The sequence below is a fragment of the Bombus affinis genome, chromosome 6 (genome assembly GCF_024516045.1).
Source record: "Bombus affinis isolate iyBomAffi1 chromosome 6, iyBomAffi1.2, whole genome shotgun sequence".
NCBI classification, from domain to species: domain Eukaryota; kingdom Metazoa; phylum Arthropoda; class Insecta; order Hymenoptera; family Apidae; genus Bombus; species Bombus affinis.
The window spans coordinates 6291063-6312015 of record NC_066349.1 but is presented as its reverse complement, the minus strand read 5'-3'; the positions used below and the strand labels follow the sequence as shown (position 1 = coordinate 6312015).

At 29.2% G+C, this 20953-nt stretch overlaps 2 pseudogenes; both read left to right on the top strand.

Moving 5' to 3' along the window:
* The first annotated feature begins 1750 nt into the window (after nt 1-1750).
* On the top strand, nt 1751-7517 carry LOC126917338 (transcription elongation factor SPT6-like; annotated as a pseudogene).
* A 3623-nt stretch (nt 7518-11140) lies between these two features.
* On the top strand, nt 11141-16906 carry LOC126917355 (transcription elongation factor SPT6-like; annotated as a pseudogene).
* The last annotated feature ends 4047 nt before the right edge of the window (nt 16907-20953 follow it).

The following is a 20953-nucleotide window of genomic DNA, read 5'->3' as shown; positions in this document are numbered from 1 at the left end:
TACAATTGTACAATTTTGATCGAGAAGTGTGTAATATATATGTACATAAAAAAGGAGGAAATTAACAGAAATGATTTAATTTTATATTTAACTTTATATTTCAATTTAGCAAAACAAATTTTATCATGAAAATGTTGTTTTCCTTCTTTATATGTACATTATGCTCTTTTTATAGAATCTTTTCTGAGGTTTTTTCCACAAATGTACAATTTTGATGGAGAAGTGTGTAATATATATGTACATAAAAAAGGAGGAAATTAACAGAAATGATTTAATTTTATATTTAATTTTATATTTAATTTTATATTTCAATTTGGCAAAACAAATTTTATCATGAAAATGTTGTTTTCCTTCTTTATATGTACATTATGCTCTTTTTATAGAATCTTTTCTGAGGTTTTTGCTACAAATGTACAATTTTGATCGAGAAATGTGTAATATATATATAAATAAAAAAGGAGGAAATTAACAGAAATGATTTAATGCCAATTTTATATTTCAATTTAGCAAAACAAATTTTATCATGAAAATGTTGTTTTCCTTCTTTATATGTACATAATGTTTAAAATATTCTACCTCAATGATATTACATCTTCAAACTATCAATTCTATACAATATATCTGTTTATATTTGCTCAAATATATCATATTACCATTTAGTTCTATTAGGTCATCCCATAAGTTCGTTCCGTTTTTCGAGCGGTTATATATGTTAAGATTGTTTATTTTTCAAGTGCATTGGTCCCTTATTGTCGTATGTTTATAAATCGACACATGAAATGTGTACACAAAAGTCGGCACGAACTTATGTGATGACCTAATATATATTATTCAAACACAGATACTGCCTTAATTCAAAAATATATGTATAAGTTTTATTTGTATAATAATTGACTTACTATCGATATGTTAATCTAAGCACATGTAATTTTGATATGTATTTTATTATAAAATATTAGGAACATTAAACATGTGTTAAATAAGATGTTCGTTCTTTCTTTTCAACCCTTCATAAACTAATGATCATAGTTACAAATGTCATCATTTTGAATTTCAATTTTTAATAATTATTTATTATAAATAACAATAATATATATTTAAGAAATACTTTCAATATATATTAAAAAATCTGATAATGTATAAATAAAATGTATAAATAAAATGTATAAATAAAATAATGTATAAATAATGTATAAATAAAAATAATCATACTTAGTACACAAAAAAAGCATGTTTTTTTGTTTTAAAAATTATTTTATAGTTATAAAGCAGAATATATATGAAACATATACATGCATTTTATTAAATATTTTGCATAATGGTTTGCATAATTGACTGACATTATTTTAATAATGTAAACTGGCTACTTACTATAAAAAAAAATTATTCATAACTCGATCGCAGAGCCGTTACTTACTGCAGCGGCGGATTAAGGAACTATACTACAAAGAAAGTTGCCCCACCAAGAAAGTTTCTGGACGATCACAATACCCATAGACGCGTAGTATTAAACAGCTGTAGCGATCAGTCAGTGCTTCTTGCGCCGTAGTACGATTCTTCCGTCTGTTATTCTGCTTTGTTATATATTTTTTCGAAAAATTCTTATATTTCTAATAGAAAATGGCACATTATTTGGATTTTGAAGCAGAAGAAAGTGAGGTAACTAATAAAATAGTGAAATACGTGCAATTATTTGTGAACATATAATAATTGTGAACATATCTAATGTTTCATAATTTTATAGGAAGAGCAACAACTTGATGTTAAAGAAAAGAAGAAACTTAAAAAATTAGAAGCAATGCAGGACAGTGAGGATGAATATGACGACGAAGGTATGTGAAATTTTTGATACAAAAAAGTATTTAGTTACTGTTTCTTTCAAAGCTTTTTAAGGTCCTAGGAAATACATTATTACTTATACATTGAATATTATTATTTATACATTATATATATTATTTATACATATTATATATATTATTTATACATTATTATATATATATATATATATTATTTATTCATTATACATTAAATATTAGAGTCAAGATTTATACATCATTAATAATATGTAAATTAATATTTACTGATACTTAGAAACATCTTCCTTTAAATTATATGTATGTTTAATATCTAGAAGATGATGGAGAAGTTCCCGGACTTATTGATGATAGTCCTATCGATGATGACAATGATGGTGAAGATAGTGATGGATCTGCTGATTCTAGAAAACGTAAAAAAAGTGATGATGAAGATTTTGATGATCGTTTAGAAGATGAAGATTATGACCTACTTGAAGAAAATTTAGGAGTTAAAGTTGAAAGGAAACGTCGTTTTAAGCGTTTACGTAAAATACAAGATGAAGAGTCAGAAGTGGAAGAAGAAAAAGAGATAGACGATGGAAGAGATGCTATTGCCAATGAATTGTTTCAAGGTTCTGGAGACGAGGATGAAGAAAGAAGTGAAGTTGACCACAGAGATGAAGTGGAAAGGTATGATGAGGAAGAAAGTGATGACGAAGATGATTTTATTGTGGATGGTGATGGAATACCCATAACCGAAAAGAGAAGAAAGAAAAGACCTACATATACGGATGCTGCATTGCAAGAAGCCCAAGATATTTTTGGCATTGATTTTGATTATAACGAATTTGGGAAATATGAAGAGGATGAGTTTGAAGAGGAAGAAGAGGAAGATGATGAATATAGTCATGATGATGCAGAAGACCGCCCATGGCGATCAAAAAAACATCTTAAGAGAAAGAGCACAAGGAAAAGTATTTTTGAAGTATATGAACCTAGTGAACTTATACGTGGACACTTCACCGATGTGGACAATGAGATTCGTATTACAGACATTCCTGAACGTATGCAACTTCGCGTTGTTCCCATTATACCTACAGTGGAAGATTCGGATGAATTAGATCTTGAAGCTGAATGGATATATAAACAGGCATTCTGTCAACCAACAATTTCAATACAAGATTCTCATCTAAATGAAGAAGCCAAAGAAAGAGCTAAAAAGGGTCCGCAAACAATCGGCAAAATTAAGAAAGTTTTAGATTTTATGCGTAATCAGAACTTTGAAGTTCCGTTTATTGCATTTTATAGAAAAGAATACGTGTTGCCAGAGTTAAACATCAATGATTTGTGGAAAATTTATAAGTTTGACATAAAATGGTGCCAACTTAAACAAAGAAAAGAAAATTTAGTGAAACTCTTTGAGAAGATGAGGAATTTTCAATTAGATGAGATTATGAAAAATCCAGATGCTCCATTACCTGACAACATACGAGTTATTAAAGACGGTGATATTGAACGACTTAAAAATGCTCAAACTTTTGAAGAATTAAATGATATTTATCGACATTTTATGTTGTATTATAATCAGGATGTGTCATCCATGCAAGAAAGTGCACATAAGAAGAAAAAACAAGCACAAAGGGAAGCTAAATTGAAGAAAAGACAGCAACAACTTGGAGAAGATCTACCTGAAATTGCTGATGTAGAAGATGAAGAAGAAGAAATAGACGAATCATTAAAGCAGCCGATTAGAAAAGGTCCTTACTATATTTGCAGAAAAGCTGGCCTAGACGGATTTATTAAAAAATTTGGTCTCTCACCCGAACATTTTGCTGAAAATCTTCAAGACAATTATCAGCGTCATGAAGTAGATCAAGATCCAATAGAACCTGCAATAGTAGCAAATGATTTTTGTTCTGCAATATTTACAACAAGTGACGAAGTACTTAAAGCTGCACAATTAATGGTTGCGATTCAGTTGGCGCACGAACCATTAGTTCGTAAATGCGTTAGAGAAATGTATATGGAGAGAGCAAAAGTATCCGTAAAACCAACTAAAAAAGGAATAAAGGAGATAGATGAAGGGCATGCCATCTATGGATTAAAATATCTTAAAAATAAACCTGTACGGGATCTTGTTGGTGATCAATTCTTAAAACTAATTGTAGCAGAAGAAGATAAATTAATTACACTTTCCTTTAGTGACGTGATAGAAGGAAATACTAGCAATAATTATATCGATGAAATAAAGCAACTATATTATAGGGACGAATTTAGTAAAAGTGTCCAAGATTGGAATGCATTAAGAACTGGCAGTGTTGAAGTAGCTTTAAATCGGATTATTATACCTCAATTGAAAAAAGAATTGAGATCCAATCTTTTATTAGAAGCAAAAGAATGTGTTATGAAAGCGTGTTGCCGCAAAATGTACAATTGGATAAAAATTGCTCCATATACTTGTGAATTTCCCGATGAAGATGACGAAGATTGGAATACTAGCAAAGGAATTCGTGTGATGGGTTTGGCATATGTGCCTGATCCGTCTCAAGCCGCCTTTGCTTGCATAATTTCTCCAGAAGGAGAATGTACTGATTACCTAAGATTACCGCATTTATTGAAACGTAAAAATAGTTTTATGGAAAGTGAAAAGACATTGAAAAAGGCACAGTTGCTTGGAATTAAAAATTTTATTGCCACAAAGAAACCACATGTTGTGGTAGTAAGTGGTGAATCTAGAGAAGCATTAATGATTGTATCTGATATAAAAGAATGTATAGCTAATCTTGCAAAAGAAGGACAATTTCCTACAATCCAAGTGGAAATATGTGATAATGAACTTACTAAAGTTTATGCAAATAGTAATAGAAGTATATCTGAGTTCAGAGATTATCCAGAATTGTTAAGACAAGCTATATCTTTAGCAAGAAAAATACAAGATCCTCTATTAGAATTCTCTCAGTTGTGTACCATAGATGAAGAAATTCTGTGCCTTAAATATCATCCTTTGCAAGATCAACTTTCTAAAGATGATCTTATAGAAAATTTATATTTGGAATTTATAAATCGTATAAATGAAGTAGGAGTAGATTTAAATAGAGCAGTTCAGCAGCCTTATACAGCAAACCTAGTACAATTTGTATGTGGCTTGGGACCTAGAAAAGCACAGGCTCTGATTAAGATTTTGAAACAAACTAATCAGAGATTAGAAAATAGAACACAGCTTATAACAGCATGTCATATGGGACCTAAAGTGTTTGTCAATTGTGCTGGTTTTATTAAAATTGATACAAATAGTTTAGGAGATAGCACAGAGGCATATGTGGAAGTACTAGATGGCTCGCGTGTACATCCAGAGACATATGAATGGGCAAGAAAAATGGCAGTAGATGCTTTAGAGTATGATGATGAAAATGCAAATCCTGCTGGTGCCCTAGAAGAAATTCTTGAATCACCAGAAAGATTAAAAGATTTAGATTTAGATGCATTTGCAGAAGAGCTTGAAAGACAGTGTTTTGGAAACAAGTGCATTACTCTTTACGATATAAGAGCTGAACTGAATTGTAGATACAAAGATCTCCGTGTACCTTACCAATCTCTAAATACTGAACAATTATTTGATATTTTGACTAAAGAAACTCCGGAAACTTTCTATGTCGGTAAATTAATTTTGGCAACAGTTGTTGGTATAAGCCATAGAAGACCTCGAGGAGATCAATTAGATCAAGCGAATCCTGTTCGAAATGATGAAACCGGATTATGGCAATGCCCATTCTGCTTGAAAAACGATTTTCCAGAATTGTTCGAGGTATGGAATCATTTTGATGCCGGTACATGTCCGGGGAAAGCAACTGGAATTCGTTTAAGGTTGGATAATGGAATATCTGGATACATTCACGTAAAAAATCTGTCTGATAAACATGTCGCTAGTCCAGAGGAAAGAGTACGTGTCGGACAAGTAATTCATTGTCGTATAATTAAGATCGAAGTAGAACGATTTAGTGTCGAATGTACTAGCAAGACGAGTGATCTTATTGATAAAAATCACGAATGGAGACCTCAGCGAGACGTTTATTATGAAGTAGAGGCAGAAGAAAAAGATATGAAAACAGATGAGGATGCTAAGAAATTACAACAACGACAAACTTATGTAAAACGTCTTATAGTTCATCCTAGTTTCCATAATATAAGTTTTGCAGAAGCTGAAAAGTTAATGCCAACTATGAGGCAAGGGGAAGCAATAATACGACCTAGCAGTAAGGGAGCCGATCATTTGACCGTAACATGGAAAGTTACAGAAAATATTTATCAACATATTGATGTAAGGGAAGAAGGCAAAGAAAATGCATTCTCTTTGGGTCGCAGTTTATGGATTGGCAATGAAGAATTTGAAGATTTGGATGAAATTATCGCTAGACATATTAATCCGATGGCTGCTTATGCTTCGGAACTTTTAGATTTTAAATATTACAAAACAAGCGTAGAAGGCATTAAAGATAAAGCAGAAGAAATTTTGAAGGAACAGAAGAAGCAAAATCCTGGAGGAATACCATATATTGTATCTGCAACTAAGGTATGTTCGAAAATATTTAATATTTGCTTATATTCCTACTTCAAAATTTTTATTTTTCAATTAAATTAATATTTTTTGTTATACATTTTAGAATTATCCTGGAAAATTTTTACTTTCGTATTTACCACGAACTCGTTGCCGTCATGAATATGTTACTGTAATAGCCGATGGATTTCGATTTAGAGATCAAATGTTTAATAGAATAAATGACTTGTTCCGCTGGTTCAAAGAACACTTTAGAGATCCTATGCCAGGACAAGCTACACCTGGTACTCCACATGGAACTATGACTTCCAGAACACCATACAATGGTACTCCAGGAGTGAATGGTAAGTTTCATATTACTAAGAATTTGGATCCTATAATAATTTTTATTCTACTGAAATTAACTTCCTTTTTGTCTGTTTCTTTTTTTTCAGGAGTGAATGCAGATACAATACAGAGGGTAGCACAGAATATGCCACACGACATGTTACATTCACTCTCGAAAGTAGCAAATCAAACTCCACATCATTATCCACCATACACTCCAGGAGCTGCTAGTGTTAATAATTATGGAATGTATGGAAGTACGCCTTATACGCCTTCCGGCCAAACTCCGTTTATGACCCCCTATCATACACCACACCACACGCCTCATCATCCACAAACACCCAGCCACTCTCAAGGACCATTCTTACAACCAATTCCTCCAGCAATGAATTCAAATTCACATACAACTGCAAGATCACATAGATCTGTCACTAGTACATCTAATGCAACGAATTGGACAAAAGCGGCGGAAGCATGGGCTCGATCAAAGCAATCTTCTAATTCATTTTCTAATTATAATAATACTACTCCAAGATATGATGAATCTAGAAAAACGCCACGAAATCAAGAAGATCAAAATGGGAGAGCAACTCCGCGCAATAGAACCCCATCTGCACGTACTCCGTCTTATAAATCTCCTAGAGAAACTCCATTTACAAATTCTAGTCCCCGGAGTATGTCTAAGTGGAGATGGTACTCCCCTATATGATGAAAGTTGATAATCATACGTTTTACATGTATATGTAGCTAGAACAATTGGTTATTTGAAACAATACTCTATCGAATAGAGTATACTCTATTAACAAAAGAAAAAGAGTAAATTGAACCATAAATGTGTATGGTTTCATTTTCTGTTAATTGGCACAAAGCATTTTCTATATCAAATATGTATTACTAGTACAAATTATGCACTTTTTATAGAATCTTTTCTGAGGCTTTTGCTACAAATGTACAATTTTGATCGAGAAATGTGTAATATATATGTACATAAAAAAGGAGGAAATTAACAGAAATGATTTAATTTTATATTTAACTTTATATTTCAATTTAGCAAAACAAATTTTATCATGAAAATGTTGTTTTCCTGCTTTATATGTACATTATGCTCTTTTTATAGAATCTTTTCTGAGGTTTTTGCTACAAATGTACAATTTTGATCGAGAAGTGTGTAATATATATGTACATAAAAAAGGAGGAAATTAACAGAAATGATTTAATTTTATATTTAACTTTATATTTCAATTTAGCAAAACAAATTTTATCATGAAAATGTTGTTTTCCTTCTTTATATGTACATTATGCTCTTTTTATAGAATCTTTTCTGAGGTTTTTTCTACAAATGTACAATTTTGATTGAGAAGTGTGTAATATATATGTACATAAAAAAGGAGGAAATTAACAGAAATGATTTAATGCCAATTTTATATTTCAATTTAGCAAAACAAATTTTATCATGAAAATGTTGTTTTCCTTCTTTATATGTACATTATGCTCTTTTTATAGAATCATTTCTGAGGTTTTTTCTACAAATGTACAATTTTGATCGAGAAGTGTGTAATATATATGTACATAAAAAAGGAGGAAATTAACAGAAATGATTTAATTTTATATTTAATTTTATATTTAATTTTATATTTCAATTTAGCAAAACAAATTTTATCATGAAAATGTTGTTTTCCTTCTTTATATGTACATTATGCTCTTTTTATAGAATCTTTTCTGAGGTTTTTTTCACAAATGTACAATTTTGATGGAGAAGTGTGTAATATATATGTACATAAAAAAGGAGGAAATTAACAGAAATGATTTTATTTTATATTTAATTTTATATTTCAATTTAGCAAAACAAATTTTATCATGAAAATGTTGTTTTCCTTCTTTATATGTACATTATGCTCTTTTTATAGAATCTTTTCTGAGGTTTTTTCTACAAATGTACAATCTTGATCGAGAAGTGTGTAATATATATGTACATAAAAAAGGAGGAAATTAACAGAAATGATTTAATTTTATATTTAACTTTATATTTCAATTTAGCAAAACAAATTTTATCATGAAAATGTTGTTTTCCTTCTTTATATGTACATTATGCTCTTTTTATAGAATCTTTTCTGAGGTTTTTTCCACAAATGTACAATTTTGATGGAGAAGTGTGTAATATATATGTACATAAAAAAGGAGGAAATTAACAGAAATGATTTAATGCCAATTTTATATTTCAATTTAGCAAAACAAATTTTATCATGAAAATGTTGTTTTCCTTCTTTATATGTACATTATGCTCTTTTTATAGAATCATTTCTGAGGTTTTTTCTACAAATGTACAATTTTGATCGAGAAGTGTGTAATATATATGTACATAAAAAAGGAGGAAATTAACAGAAATGATTTAATTTTATATTTAATTTTATATTTAATTTTATATTTCAATTTAGCAAAACAAATTTTATCATGAAAATGTTGTTTTCCTTCTTTATATGTACATTATGCTCTTTTTATAGAATCTTTTCTGAGGTTTTTTTCACAAATGTACAATTTTGATGGAGAAGTGTGTAATATATATGTACATAAAAAAGGAGGAAATTAACAGAAATGATTTAATTTTATATTTAATTTTATATTTAATTTTATATTTCAATTTAGCAAAACAAATTTTATCATGAAAATGTTGTTTTCCTTCTTTATATGTACATTATGCTCTTTTTATAGAATCTTTTCTGAGGTTTTTTCTACAAATGTACAATTTTGAATGAGAAGTGTGTAATATATATGTACATAAAAAAGGAGGAAATTAACAGAAATGATTTAATGCCAATTTTATATTTCAATTTAGCAAAACAAATTTTATCATGAAAATGTTGTTTTCCTTCTTTATATGTACATTATGCTCTTTTTATAGAATCTTTTCTGAGGTTTTTTCTACAAATGTACAATTTTGATCGAGAAGTGTGTAATATATATGTAAATAAAAAAGGAGGAAATTAACAGAAATGATTTAATGCCAATTTTATATTTCAATTTAGCAAAACAAATTTTATCATGAAAATGTTGTTTTCCTTCTTTATATGTACATTATGCTCTTTTTATAGAATCTTTTCTGAGGTTTTTGCTACAAATGTAGAATTTTGATCGAGAAGTGTGTAATATATATATAAATAAAAAAGGAGGAAATTAACAGAAATGATTTAATGCCAATTTTATATTTCAATTTAGCAAAACAAATTTTATCATGAAAATGTTGTTTTCCTTCTTTATATGTACATAATGTTTAAAATATTCTACCTCAATGATATTACATCTTCAAACTATCAATTCTATACAATATATCTGTTTATATTTGCTCAAATATATCATATTACCATTTAGTTCTATTAGGTCATCCCATAAGTTCGTTCCGTTTTTCGAGCGGTTATATATGTTAAGATTGTTTATTTTTCAAGTGCATTGGTCCCTTATTGTCGTATGTTTATAAATCGACACATGAAATGTGTACACAAAAGTCGGCACGAACTTATGTAATGACCTACTATATATTATTCAAACACAGATACTGCCTTAATTCAAAAATATATGTATAAGTTTTATTTGTATAATAATTGACTTACTATCGATATGTTAATCTAAGCACATGTAATTTTGATATGTATTTTATTATAAAATATTAGGAACATTAAACATGTGTTAAATAAGATGTTCGTTCTTTCTTTTCAACCCTTCATAAACTAATGATCATAGTTACAAATGTCATCATTTTGAATTTCAATTTTTAATAATTATTTATTATAAATAACAATAATATATATTTAAGAAATACTTTCAATATATATTAAAAAATCTGATAATGTATAAATAAAATGTATAAATAAAATGTATAAATAAAATAATGTATAAATAATGTATAAATAAAAATAATCATACTTAGTACACAAAAAAAGCATGTTTTTTTGTTTTAAAAATTATTTTATAGTTATAAAGCAGAATATATATGAAACATATACATGCATTTTATTAAATATTTTGCATAATGGTTTGCATAATTGACTGACATTATTTTAATAATGTAAACTGGCTACTTACTATAAAAAAAAATTATTCATAACTCGATCGCAGAGCCGTTACTTACTGCAGCGGCGGATTAAGGAACTATACTACAAAGAAAGTTGCCCTACCAAGAAAGTTTCTGGACGATCACAATACCCATAGACGCGTAGTATTAAACAGCTGTAGCGATCAGTCAGTGCTTCTTGCGCCGTGGTACGATTCTTCCGTCTGTTATTCTGCTTTGTTATATATTTTTTCGAAAAATTCTTATATTTCTAATAGAAAATGGCACATTATTTGGATTTTGAAGCAGAAGAAAGTGAGGTAACTAATAAAATAGTGAAATACGTGCAATTATTTGTGAACATATAATAATTGTGAACATATCTAATGTTTCATAATTTTATAGGAAGAGCAACAACTTGATGTTAAAGAAAAGAAGAAACTTAAAAAATTAGAAGCAATGCAGGACAGTGAGGATGAATATGACGACGAAGGTATGTGAAATTTTTGATACAAAAAAGTATTTAGTTACTGTTTCTTTCAAAGCTTTTTAAGGTCCTAGGAAATACATTATTACTTATACATTAAATATTATTATTTATACATTATATATATTATTTATACATATTATATATATTATTTATACATTATTATATATATATATATATATTATTTATTCATTATACATTAAATATTAGAGTCAAGATTTATACATCATTAATAATATGTAAATTAATATTTACTGATACTTAGAAACATCTTCCTTTAAATTATATGTATGTTTAATATCTAGAAGATGATGGAGAAGTTCCCGGACTTATTGATGATAGTCCTATCGATGATGACAATGATGGTGAAGATAGTGATGGATCTGCTGATTCTAGAAAACGTAAAAAAAGTGATGATGAAGATTTTGATGATCGTTTAGAAGATGAAGATTATGACCTACTTGAAGAAAATTTAGGAGTTAAAGTTGAAAGGAAACGTCGTTTTAAGCGTTTACGTAAAATACAAGATGAAGAGTCAGAAGTGGAAGAAGAAAAAGAGATAGACGATGGAAGAGATGCTATTGCCAATGAATTGTTTCAAGGTTCTGGAGACGAGGATGAAGAAAGAAGTGAAGTTGACCACAGAGATGAAGTGGAAAGGTATGATGAGGAAGAAAGTGATGACGAAGATGATTTTATTGTGGATGGTGATGGAATACCCATAACCGAAAAGAGAAGAAAGAAAAGACCTACATATACGGATGCTGCATTGCAAGAAGCCCAAGATATTTTTGGCATTGATTTTGATTATAACGAATTTGGGAAATATGAAGAGGATGAGTTTGAAGAGGAAGAAGAGGAAGATGATGAATATAGTCATGATGATGCAGAAGACCGCCCATGGCGATCAAAAAAACATCTTAAGAGAAAGAGCACAAGGAAAAGTATTTTTGAAGTATATGAACCTAGTGAACTTATACGTGGACACTTCACCGATGTGGACAATGAGATTCGTATTACAGACATTCCTGAACGTATGCAACTTCGCGTTGTTCCCATTATACCTACAGTGGAAGATTCGGATGAATTAGATCTTGAAGCTGAATGGATATATAAACAGGCATTCTGTCAACCAACAATTTCAATACAAGATTCTCATCTAAATGAAGAAGCCAAAGAAAGAGCTAAAAAGGGTCCGCAAACAATCGGCAAAATTAAGAAAGTTTTAGATTTTATGCGTAATCAGAACTTTGAAGTTCCGTTTATTGCATTTTATAGAAAAGAATACGTGTTGCCAGAGTTAAACATCAATGATTTGTGGAAAATTTATAAGTTTGACATAAAATGGTGCCAACTTAAACAAAGAAAAGAAAATTTAGTGAAACTCTTTGAGAAGATGAGGAATTTTCAATTAGATGAGATTATGAAAAATCCAGATGCTCCATTACCTGACAACATACGAGTTATTAAAGACGGTGATATTGAACGACTTAAAAATGCTCAAACTTTTGAAGAATTAAATGATATTTATCGACATTTTATGTTGTATTATAATCAGGATGTGTCATCCATGCAAGAAAGTGCACATAAGAAGAAAAAACAAGCACAAAGGGAAGCTAAATTGAAGAAAAGACAGCAACAACTTGGAGAAGATCTACCTGAAATTGCTGATGTAGAAGATGAAGAAGAAGAAATAGACGAATCATTAAAGCAGCCGATTAGAAAAGGTCCTTACTATATTTGCAGAAAAGCTGGCCTAGACGGATTTATTAAAAAATTTGGTCTCTCACCCGAACATTTTGCTGAAAATCTTCAAGACAATTATCAGCGTCATGAAGTAGATCAAGATCCAATAGAACCTGCAATAGTAGCAAATGATTTTTGTTCTGCAATATTTACAACAAGTGACGAAGTACTTAAAGCTGCACAATTAATGGTTGCGATTCAGTTGGCGCACGAACCATTAGTTCGTAAATGCGTTAGAGAAATGTATATGGAGAGAGCAAAAGTATCCGTAAAACCAACTAAAAAAGGAATAAAGGAGATAGATGAAGGGCATGCCATCTATGGATTAAAATATCTTAAAAATAAACCTGTACGGGATCTTGTTGGTGATCAATTCTTAAAACTAATTGTAGCAGAAGAAGATAAATTAATTACACTTTCCTTTAGTGACGTGATAGAAGGAAATACTAGCAATAATTATATCGATGAAATAAAGCAACTATATTATAGGGACGAATTTAGTAAAAGTGTCCAAGATTGGAATGCATTAAGAACTGGCAGTGTTGAAGTAGCTTTAAATCGGATTATTATACCTCAATTGAAAAAAGAATTGAGATCCAATCTTTTATTAGAAGCAAAAGAATGTGTTATGAAAGCGTGTTGCCGCAAAATGTACAATTGGATAAAAATTGCTCCATATACTTGTGAATTTCCCGATGAAGATGACGAAGATTGGAATACTAGCAAAGGAATTCGTGTGATGGGTTTGGCATATGTGCCTGATCCGTCTCAAGCCGCCTTTGCTTGCATAATTTCTCCAGAAGGAGAATGTACTGATTACCTAAGATTACCGCATTTATTGAAACGTAAAAATAGTTTTATGGAAAGTGAAAAGACATTGAAAAAGGCACAGTTGCTTGGAATTAAAAATTTTATTGCCACAAAGAAACCACATGTTGTGGTAGTAAGTGGTGAATCTAGAGAAGCATTAATGATTGTATCTGATATAAAAGAATGTATAGCTAATCTTGCAAAAGAAGGACAATTTCCTACAATCCAAGTGGAAATATGTGATAATGAACTTACTAAAGTTTATGCAAATAGTAATAGAAGTATATCTGAGTTCAGAGATTATCCAGAATTGTTAAGACAAGCTATATCTTTAGCAAGAAAAATACAAGATCCTCTATTAGAATTCTCTCAGTTGTGTACCATAGATGAAGAAATTCTGTGCCTTAAATATCATCCTTTGCAAGATCAACTTTCTAAAGATGATCTTATAGAAAATTTATATTTGGAATTTATAAATCGTATAAATGAAGTAGGAGTAGATTTAAATAGAGCAGTTCAGCAGCCTTATACAGCAAACCTAGTACAATTTGTATGTGGCTTGGGACCTAGAAAAGCACAGGCTCTGATTAAGATTTTGAAACAAACTAATCAGAGATTAGAAAATAGAACACAGCTTATAACAGCATGTCATATGGGACCTAAAGTGTTTGTCAATTGTGCTGGTTTTATTAAAATTGATACAAATAGTTTAGGAGATAGCACAGAGGCATATGTGGAAGTACTAGATGGCTCGCGTGTACATCCAGAGACATATGAATGGGCAAGAAAAATGGCAGTAGATGCTTTAGAGTATGATGATGAAAATGCAAATCCTGCTGGTGCCCTAGAAGAAATTCTTGAATCACCAGAAAGATTAAAAGATTTAGATTTAGATGCATTTGCAGAAGAGCTTGAAAGACAGTGTTTTGGAAACAAGTGCATTACTCTTTACGATATAAGAGCTGAACTGAATTGTAGATACAAAGATCTCCGTGTACCTTACCAATCTCTAAATACTGAACAATTATTTGATATTTTGACTAAAGAAACTCCGGAAACTTTCTATGTCGGTAAATTAATTTTGGCAACAGTTGTTGGTATAAGCCATAGAAGACCTCGAGGAGATCAATTAGATCAAGCGAATCCTGTTCGAAATGATGAAACCGGATTATGGCAATGCCCATTCTGCTTGAAAAACGATTTTCCAGAATTGTTCGAGGTATGGAATCATTTTGATGCCGGTGCATGTCCGGGGAAAGCAACTGGAATTCGTTTAAGGTTGGATAATGGAATATCTGGATACATTCACGTAAAAAATCTGTCTGATAAACATGTCGCTAGTCCAGAGGAAAGAGTACGTGTCGGACAAGTAATTCATTGTCGTATAATTAAGATCGAAGTAGAACGATTTAGTGTCGAATGTACTAGCAAGACGAGTGATCTTATTGATAAAAATCACGAATGGAGACCTCAGCGAGACGTTTATTATGAAGTAGAGGCAGAAGAAAAAGATATGAAAACAGATGAGGATGCTAAGAAATTACAACAACGACAAACTTATGTAAAACGTCTTATAGTTCATCCTAGTTTCCATAATATAAGTTTTGCAGAAGCTGAAAAGTTAATGCCAACTATGAGGCAAGGGGAAGCAATAATACGACCTAGCAGTAAGGGAGCCGATCATTTGACCGTAACATGGAAAGTTACAGAAAATATTTATCAACATATTGATGTAAGGGAAGAAGGCAAAGAAAATGCATTCTCTTTGGGTCGCAGTTTATGGATTGGCAATGAAGAATTTGAAGATTTGGATGAAATTATCGCTAGACATATTAATCCGATGGCTGCTTATGCTTCGGAACTTTTAGATTTTAAATATTACAAAACAAGCGTAGAAGGCATTAAAGATAAAGCAGAAGAAATTTTGAAGGAACAGAAGAAGCAAAATCCTGGAGGAATACCATATATTGTATCTGCAACTAAGGTATGTTCGAAAATATTTAATATTTGCTTATATTCCTACTTCAAAATTTTTATTTTTCAATTAAATTAATATTTTTTGTTATACATTTTAGAATTATCCTGGAAAATTTTTACTTTCGTATTTACCACGAACTCGTTGCCGTCATGAATATGTTACTGTAATAGCCGATGGATTTCGATTTAGAGATCAAATGTTTAATAGAATAAATGACTTGTTCCGCTGGTTCAAAGAACACTTTAGAGATCCTATGCCAGGACAAGCTACACCTGGTACTCCACATGGAACTATGACTTCCAGAACACCATACAATGGTACTCCAGGAGTGAATGGTAAGTTTCATATTACTAAGAATTTGGATCCTATAATAATTTTTATTCTACTGAAATTAACTTCCTTTTTGTCTGTTTCTTTTTTTTCAGGAGTGAATGCAGATACAATACAGAGGGTAGCACAGAATATGCCACACGACATGTTACATTCACTCTCGAAAGTAGCAAATCAAACTCCACATCATTATCCACCATACACTCCAGGAGCTGCTAGTGTTAATAATTATGGAATGTATGGAAGTACGCCTTATACGCCTTCCGGCCAAACTCCGTTTATGACCCCCTATCATACACCACACCACACGCCTCATCATCCACAAACACCCAGCCACTCTCAAGGACCATTCTTACAACCAATTCCTCCAGCAATGAATTCAAATTCACATACAACTGCAAGATCACATAGATCTGTCACTAGTACATCTAATGCAACGAATTGGACAAAAGCGGCGGAAGCATGGGCTCGATCAAAGCAATCTTCTAATTCATTTTCTAATTATAATAATACTACTCCAAGATATGATGAATCTAGAAAAACGCCACGAAATCAAGAAGATCAAAATGGGAGAGCAACTCCGCGCAATAGAACCCCATCTGCACGTACTCCGTCTTATAAATCTCCTAGAGAAACTCCATTTACAAATTCTAGTCCCCGGAGTATGTCTAAGTGGAGATGGTACTCCCCTATATGATGAAAGTTGATAATCATACGTTTTACATGTATATGTAGCTAGAACAATTGGTTATTTGAAACAATACTCTATCGAATAGAGTATACTCTATTAACAAAAGAAAAAGAGTAAATTGAACCATAAATGTGTATGGTTTCATTTTCTGTTAATTGGCACAAAGCATTTTCTATATCAAATATGTATTACTAGTACAAATTATGCACTTTTTATAGAATCTTTTCTGAGGTTTTTGCTACAAATGTACAATTTTGATCGAGAAGTGTGTAATATATATGTACATAAAAAAGGAGGAAATTAACAGAAATGATTTAATTTTATATTTAACTTTATATTTCAATTTAGCAAAACAAATTTTGTCATGAAAATGTTGTTTTCCTTCTTTATATGTACATTATGCTCTTTTTATAGAATCTTTTCTGAGGTTTTTGCTACAAATGTACAATTTTGATCGAGAAGTGTGTAATATATATGTACATAAAAAAGGAGGAAATTAACAGAAATGATTTAATTTTATATTTAATTTTATATTTAATTTTATATTTCAATTTAGCAAAACAAATTTTATCATGAAAATGTTGTTTTCCTTCTTTATATGTACATTATGCTCTTTTTATAGAATCTTTTCTGAGGTTTTTTCCACAAATGTACAATTTTGATGGAGAAGTGTGTAATATATATGTACATAAAAAAGGAGGAAATTAACAGAAATGATTTTATTTTATATTTAATTTTATATTTCAATTTAGCAAAACAAATTTTATCATGAAAATGTTGTTTTCCTTCTTTATATGTACATTATGCTCTTTTTATAGAATCTTTTCTGAGGTTTTTTCTACAAATGTACAATTTTGATCGAGAAGTGTGTAATATATATGTACATAAAAAAGGAGGAAATTAACAGAAATGATTTAATGCCAATTTTATATTTCAATTTAGCAAAACAAATTTTATCATGAAAATGTTGTTTTCCTTCTTTATATGTACATTATGCTCTTTTTATAGAATCTTTTCTGAGGTTTTTTCTACAAATGTACAATTTTGATCGAGAAGTGTGTAATATATATGTACATAAAAAAGGAGGAAATTAACAGAAATGATTTAATTTTATATTTAATTTTATATTTAATTTTATATTTCAATTTAGCAAAACAAATTTTATCATGAAAATGTTGTTTTCCTTCTTTATATGTACATTATGCTCTTTTTATAGAATCTTTTCTGAGGTTTTTTCTACAAATGTACAATTTTGATGGAGAAGTGTGTAATATATATGTACATAAAAAAGGAGGAAATTAACAGAAATGATTTTATTTTATATTTAATTTTATATTTCAATTTAGCAAAACAAATTTTATCATGAAAATGTTGTTTTCCTTCTTTATATGTACATTATGCTCTTTTTATAGAATCTTTTCTGAGGTTTTTTCTACAAATGTACAATTTTGATCGAGAAGTGTGTAATATATATGTACATAAAAAAGGAGGAAATTAACAGAAATGATTTAATTTTATATTTAACTTTATATTTCAATTTAGCAAAACAAATTTTATCATGAAAATGTTGTTTTCCTTCTTTATATGTACATTATGCTCTTTTTATAGAATCTTTTCTGAGGTTTTTGCAACAAATGTACAATTTTGATCGAGAAGTGTGTAATATATATGTACATAAAAAAGGAGGAAATTAACAGAAATGATTTAATTTTATATTTAATTTTATATTTAATTTTATATTTCAATTTAGCAAAACAAATTTTATCATGAAAATGTTGTTTTCCTTCTTTATATGTACATTATGCTCTTTTTATAGAATCTTTTCTGAGGTTTTTTCCACAAATGTACAATTTTGATGGAGAAGTGTGTAATATATATGTACATAAAAAAGGAGGAAATTAACAGAAATGATTTTATTTTATATTTAATTTTATATTTCAATTTAGCAAAACAAATTTTATCATGAAAATGTTGTTTTCCTTCTTTATATGTACATTATGCTCTTTTTATAGAATCTTTTCTGAGGTTTTTTCTACAAATGTACAATTTTGATCGAGAAGTGTGTAATATATATGTACATAAAAAAGGAGGAAATTAACAGAAATGATTTAATGCCAATTTTATATTTCAATTTAGCAAAACAAATTTTATCATGAAAATGTTGTTTTCCTTCTTTATATGTACATTATGCTCTTTTTATAGAATCTTTTCTGAGGTTTTTTCTACAAATGTACAATTTTGATCGAGAAGTGTGTAATATATATGTACATAAAAAAGGAGGAAATTAACAGAAATGATTTAATTTTATATTTAATTTTATATTTAATTTTATATTTCAATTTAGCAAAACAAATTTTATCATGAAAATGTTGTTTTCCTTCTTTATATGTACATTATGCTCTTTTTATAGAATCTTTTCTGAGGTTTTTTCCACAAATGTACAATTTTGATGGAGAAGTGTGTAATATATATGTACATAAAAAAGGAGGAAATTAACAGAAATGATTTTATTTTATATTTAATTTTATATTTCAATTTAGCAAAACAAATTTTATCATGAAAATGTTGTTTTCCTTCTTTATATGTACATTATGCTCTTTTTATAGAATCTTTTCTGAGGTTTTTTCTACAAATGTACAATTTTGATCGAGAAGTGTGTAATATATATGTACATAAAAAAGGAGGAAATTAACAGAAATGATTTAATTTTATATTTAACTTTATATTTCAATTTAGCAAAACAAATTTTATCATGAAAATGTTGTTTTCCTTCTTTATATGTACATTATGCTCTTTTTATAGAATCTTTTCTGAGGTTTTTTCCACAAATGTACAATTTTGATGGAGAAGTGTGTAATATATATGTACATAAAAAAGGAGGAAATTAACAGAAATGATTTAATTTTATATTTAATTTTATATTTAATTTTATATTTCAATTTGGCAAAACAAATTTTATCATGAAAATGTTGTTTTCCTTCTTTATATGTACATTATGCTCTTTTTATAGAATCTTTTCTGAGGTTTTTGCTACAAATGTACAATTTTGATCGAGAAATGTGTAATATATATATAAATAAAAAAGGAGGAAATTAACAGAAATGATTTAATGCCAATTTTATATTTCAATTTAGCAAAACAAATTTTATCATGAAAATGTTGTTTTCCTTCTTTATATGTACATAATGTTTAAAATATTCTACCTCAATGATATTACATCTTCAAACTATCAATTCTATACAATATATCTGTTTATATTTGCTCAAATATATCATATTACCATTTAGTTCTATTAGGTCATCCCATAAGTTCGTTCCGTTTTTCGAGCGGTTATATATGTTAAGATTGTTTATTTTTCAAGTGCATTGGTCCCTTATTGTCGTATGTTTATAAATCGACACATGAAATGTGTACACAAAAGTCGGCACGAACTTATGTGATGACCTAATATATATTATTCAAACACAGATACTGCCTTAATTCAAAAATATATGTATAAGTTTTATTTGTATAATAATTGACTTACTATCGATATGTTAATCTAAGCACATGTAATTTTGATATGTATTTTATTATAAAATATTAGGAACATTAAACATGTGTTAAATAAGATGTTCGTTCTTTCTTTTCAACCCTTCATAAACTAATGATCATAGTTACAAATGTCATCATTTTGAATTTCAATTTTTAATAATTATTTATTATAAATAACAATAATATATATTTAAGAAATACTTTCAATATATATTAAAAAATCTGATAATGTATAAATAAAATGTATAAATAAAATGTATAAATAAAATAATGTATAAATAATGTATAAATAAAAATAATCATACTTAGTACACAAAAAAAGCATGTTTTTTTGTTTTAAAAATTATTTTATAGTTATAAAGCAGAATATATATGAAACATATACATGCATTTTATTAAATATTTTGCATAATGGTTTGCATAATTGACTGACATTATTTTAATAATGTAAACTGGCTACTTACTATAAAAAAAAATTATTCATAACTCGATCGCAGAGCCGTTACTTACTGCAGCGGCGGATTAAGGAACTATACTACAAAGAAAGTTGCCCCACCAAGAAAGTTTCTGGACGATCACAATACCCATAGACGCGTAGTATTAAACAGCTGTAGCGATCAGTCAGTGCTTCTTGCGCCGTAGTACGATTCTTCC